Source organism: Urocitellus parryii, chromosome 3 (assembly GCF_045843805.1).
Source record: "Urocitellus parryii isolate mUroPar1 chromosome 3, mUroPar1.hap1, whole genome shotgun sequence".
NCBI lineage: Eukaryota > Metazoa > Chordata > Mammalia > Rodentia > Sciuridae > Urocitellus > Urocitellus parryii.
Window position 1 is genome coordinate 153109813 of NC_135533.1, and position 5739 is coordinate 153115551.

General features: G+C 40.1%; 1 pseudogene; it reads left to right on the plus strand.

Moving 5' to 3' along the window:
* Positions 1–3435: 3435 nt before the first annotated feature.
* Positions 3436–5191, plus strand: LOC113197388 (KH domain-containing RNA-binding protein QKI-like; annotated as a pseudogene).
* Positions 5192–5739: the final 548 nt, after the last annotated feature.

A 5739-nucleotide genomic window follows, 5' to 3' on the forward strand; every position in this document is an offset into this window, starting at 1 on the left:
ATCAAGTAATTAGTTTAACTCAAGTTTCACTGACACCACTTAAACAAAACATGTATTGATCTATTTATCTTGTTTTATTTAAAACTAAAATGGGCTCATCCATTTGGTTCATGTTCTTTATTCACACATTTGGTATAGAGACTAAGGAGCAGAGTTACTAGGCTTTGATTTATGGGCAATCCTTCCCGGCTTTGTACATCCAGTCCTACTAAAGCACTCAGCATGTGGTTGGTGTGCAGAAAAAAATTTTTTTTTGCCTTATCTGAGGGTTTTCCTTTGCTCTGCCCAGAACAAGCTGTCCCCATAGCTGCAAGTGTGTCCCCCATTCCACTCATCAACAGTCATTTAAGTCAAGTTCTTCCTTCTCACATTTATTTGATTTTTGTCTTAATGAATCTGAACCATTCCATAGCACTCCATCCTGACTCAGCAATTTTCAAATTAAATGCTAAATGGCATCTAAAATGCTGTACATGTTTATCTCTGATTAAAACTTAGGATAAGAAAAGTGCTTTAGAACAAACAATAACAAAGCCTTGTAACTCAGTATTTCCTCAGTTTCAAAAATACCATGGAAAGCCTGGTGCTGTGGCACACGACTATACTCCCAGCGGCTACGGAGGCTGAGGCGGGAGAATTTCAAGTTCAAAGTCAGCCTCAGCAACTTAGTGTTGCCATAAGCAACTGAGACCTGTCTCAAAATTAAAACAAAACAAAGCAAAAAAAAATGGAATGGGGATGTAGCTAAGTGGTTAAGCACCCCTGGGTTCGATCTTTGATACCGACCTACCTCCAAATACAAATGGAAATGTATTATTAGTAGGAAACAACCCAGGAAAAAATTAGACCAACTCTTTCCATTCTGTATTCTCCCACTACTTCTAATACAGTTTGGGCATGCATGCATAAAAGTTATAACAACAGCTAACATCTAGTAGCTTTTAATAACCAAGCAATTAGAGCTCCTACTATGTGCCAGGTGCCAATCTAAGTGAGTTTTATTGTTGTTGTTGTTCAACCCACTTATTCCCTCAATAACCTTATGAGAGCCCCATTTTGCTGTGGAGGAGGAAGTTGGAGCACAGAAAGGTTAAACAACGTGCACAGGATCATAAAATTATGATGCTGTGTAGATAGAATTTAAATAGAAGTATTCAATTCTAAGTCTAAATAGCTTTAAGAGTCAATACTGAATATCTTAGCCAAAGAAAACAAGAAGCTAACAGGCACTGGAAAGGCACTCTTTGTCACTTTGTACCTCTCATAAGAAGTACAGTCATCCTAATGAGAATAGTCATGCCTTTTATGCATGCCTTTTAGTCATCCGAATGAGAATAGTCATGCCTTTTAGTCCTGAAAATTGCTCTTATTGTTATCACATTCTATGTGAGTATTTAGCATGTGTAGAAGCATTTATTTAAATTATATGCTTACAAATTATATGCATACATGTATACATGTGTATGTGTGTATATCTACCTATACTTACAAGAGTATCTATAAATATATAGGTAGATATAGATGTGCAGGATGTACCTCAGACATCTATGTGTTCATTATATATAATACCTGTATATATATGAGGGGAAGAAGACTAAACTAAATTTAACTGAGTCACTAAATAACTTTGTTTCAAATACTTCTTGTTCACTTCTTCATTTACCCTAGGCCTTACCTCTTGTTGCAGCTATCTCTACAGAAGCAAGTTCTGCACAAGTTTCCACAAGTTTCCAGCAGGTGTAACCCAACATCTTCTGACATTGGGCATCTCTGGGACAACAAGCACTTACAAATTAAACCTGGAGAAGTGGACAGACTACATTGTGACCCTGGATATGAAGGATGGCAGCTAACAGAGAGGTTTTTCTTTCTTTTTTTTTTAAATAGGAACAAAACTTTATTTTTTTCTTCTTTTTTTATTGGTTGTTCAAAACATTACAAAGCTCTTGACATATATTTCATACATTAGATTCAAGTGGGTTATGAACTCCCATTTTTACTCCAAATACAGATTGCAGAATCACATCAGTTACACATCCACAGTTTTACATAATGCCATATAGGTAACTGTTGTATTCTGCTACCTTTCCTATCCTCTACTATCCCCCCTCCCCTCCCCTCCCATCTTCTCTCTCTACCCCATCTACTGTAATTCATTTCCCTCCTTATTTTTTATCCCATTCCCCTCACAACCTCGTATATGTAATTTTGTGTGGTGAGCTGTACTTATAGACCGTGGCCACCATTAGAAGATGGCGCCGGCTTCCACTGTAGCCTGTGATAAACAACTCCTGATATGGAGAGTTGGCGCGCAATCCCTTATCATCCTATGAGAAAGGTCCACGTGGCGGCTTGGGATTGGGATGGGGGGAGCTTTATTAGGCTGTGCTTGGGTGTGTGGGGTGCAGGCGCTAGCAGATGATACATGAATCAAGGCCTGAATAAACTGCTGAAAGAAGAATCCTGAGTCGTGTCCTCCTTTGCCGGCTGGGGGTCACGACAGATTTTGTCTCCTATCACAAGTCCTCTCTCTCACTCTCTCTCTCTCTCTCTCTCTCTATATATATATATATATATATATATACACCACAGTCTGGCTGGGCACAATTCAGGAGCCACTTGTCAAAAGAAACTAACTTTATTTTTAGAACTACAAACGCCAAGCAAAACAGCTCCTCAGGAAAAAAAAAAAAAAAACCCTCAGAGCCCAACTGCCACCACCAGCTTCCACAAGCCTCTCACCCACACAAACCTCACCACCTCCCACAATCCTCCTGCTCTTGAGGCCGATTGGCTGGGTCGCATGGGCGGAGCCAAAGAAGACCCCAATGAGCAGCTCCGTGGTCTGAAGGGCAGGCAAACAGCCCAATGAGCAGCTCCGTGGAGGAGCCAATCAGCTAGATGTTGCTGGGGCCGCTGTGAGCCAATCATCAGCTGGCAGTCTGAAGGGCAGGGAAACAGCCCAATGAACATCACCATAGAGGAGCCAATCAGCTAGATGTTGCTGGGGCCTCTGTGAGCCAATCATCAGCTGGCAACTGGAAGTTTGCTGGGGCCCCTTTGGCTGTGGCTCTCAATATATATATATATATATATATATATATATATATATATAGAGAGAGAGAGAGAGAGAGAGAGAGAGAGAGAGGATAAATTTAAGATTGTCCATACAGCTGGGGACCAGAACCACTGTGGCATATGTCACAGGGTCTCCTCACACTGGAATACATACACATTCATAAACATTCACTGTAGATCATATAGAAGCCTCCATGGGCCTCAGCTCTGTGCCCAGAGCAGGACCCCGTGCAGAGAGGTACACTAGGTCCTCAGCAGACAGTTCCCAGGTTTACCCCCACCCATACCTCCTTTCTGGAATTGGTGCCAAGGCATAGGGTAATGTGATCTGTGGAGACTGGAATATGGTCAGGGGAAATGGTAATCCCAGATAACCTGATGCAGTTGGTGAAAGACAAGAAGCTCTTGATCATCCTGTCCAAATTCTGAGGGATCTTCCACCACCTTCATCAGCTGCCAGAGAAAGGAATTAGCAGACTACATAAAGTCATGTACACACATTAAATGGCAGTACAAAAAAGAAAAGGAGTGCAAAATTTCCTAATTATGTGGGGCCTATTATTAAGTTATGAGAGAAACTAAATGTGTCTGTAGAGGATATTCTGATTTTTGCGACTCCAAAATGGTGTGACCACTTTGGAAAGCAGATTGGAGATTCCTTAGAAAATTTTCAATGGAATCACCATTTGACCCAGCATTCCCACTCTTAGATGTATACACCAAAGACTTAAAATCACACCATAGTGATGCAGTGATATCAGTGTTCATAGCAGCTTAATTCACAGTAGCTAAACTGTGGAAACAATCTAGATGCCCTTAAACATTTGAATGTATAAACAAACTGTGGTACATTTGCAGAATGGAATATTCCTTAGCCTTAAAGAAGAATGAAATATAGCATTGACAGATAAGTGGACAGAGTTGGGAATATCATGGAACAAAATTAGTCATTCCCAAAAAGCCAAAGCCCAAATATTTTCTCTGATAAGTGGATCAGGTCCATAATATTCTGGGGGAAAGTCAAGAGAATAATGGGAAATTTTGGATTGAGCAGAGGAGAGGAGGTGGAGGGGAGGGTGTATGGGGGCAAGATGGTTGAATGAGAAAGACATTACTACCCTTTGTAGGTATGATTTAATGAATGGAGTGACTCTGCAACATCTACAACCAGAGAAATGAAAATCTGTGCTCTATTCGTGTAAAAAATCCAAAATATCTAGATTTTAATTTTCTTGGTAGGATCCTTGGCCCAGAGGATTCACAGCCAAAGAGCTACAGGCAGAAGCTGGAGGTAAAACAATGGCCATAGGCAAAGTCTCAAAGATAAAGAGAAGGAGGAGCAAGATAGAGCAAACTGAATTGGAAGCATATACATGAAGATTCAGATGTACTAATCACTGTGGAAGTTTTTCAGAATAGAGCAAAGTAAACTATAGAGGGCCATTGAAGAATTGAAGCAAATACTGGTACCTGCAGCAGAATGGGAAAAATGTTAAAACTGAGTTAAAATTATAGAACCTTTATTTTATCCATCTTTAATAAAATTTTGAGAACAAGGTACATCCATGATGTGTCACTGTGTTGGGCAAACTTAAGAAGATGCAGTTGATGAAACTTCTGATTCTGAATGACACCTGCAGAGGTGCCAACACTAAATCATCTACCCTTGCCTTTTCTCTTGTTGCAACAGCCCAGGCTGCTCCTAGGATCATACCTGGGGCTGCACCTTTTCCCTCACCAGTGACCCTGAGTACTCGTCTCCAGCTGACCCTACCATAATAACTTTGATCAGACAAATACAGACCTCTGTCATGCCCAAAGGAACTCCTCACATTGATGCTGTGATAGCCCCTCCAGGGCCAGAGGCTGGGTTGATCTACACACCCTACAAATACCTGACACGTTGGCACCAGCCACTTCAGTTCTTGAGTGCCCTTTGAACCCAATGGTGTATGAGGTGCAGTGTCCTACTAAAGTTCAAAGGCATGGTGTGTGTGTCCATCCTTTCCAAAGGATTGTGACTGAAGGTGGAGCTGACACTGGCAACTCACCTAAGAACTTCTTATCTCTGAACTCTTTGCCCAGTAATGACCTGACCATGCCTGCCTGCTGATCACTTAAATGGTTATTGCCTTTCCTTGCCTGTGGTCATTGCAGCAGGTAACATTGACAGTGAAAAATGACACTATAATTTCTTTCATTTCATGTCAAATATATTTAATCTGAATATTTTGTATGTTTATCAAATATTTTGTATGTTTTATTATCGGGAAAATAAATTTATGAAATAATAGATGAGTAACATTTGTGAGTAATGTTGGCTCTGAACAATTTTTGAAAACTTAGTTGACAAAATATTGGATCAATGAAAAAGAAGCATGAATTTTGAAATCTGAATGCATTGGTTCTCAGTACTTTTTCTCTTACATATTTTTTTAGTTATCAATGAACCATTATTTTATTTATATATATGTGGTGCTAAGAATCTTACCCAGTGCTTTACATAGGCTAGGCGAGTGCTCTATCATTGAGTTATATCCCCAGCCCATCATTTAAAAAAAAGTAACATTTTTAGTTGCAGATGGACACAATGCCTTTATATTATTTATTATATGTAGTGCTTAGGATAAAACCCATGGCCTCACACATGTGAGGTAAGTA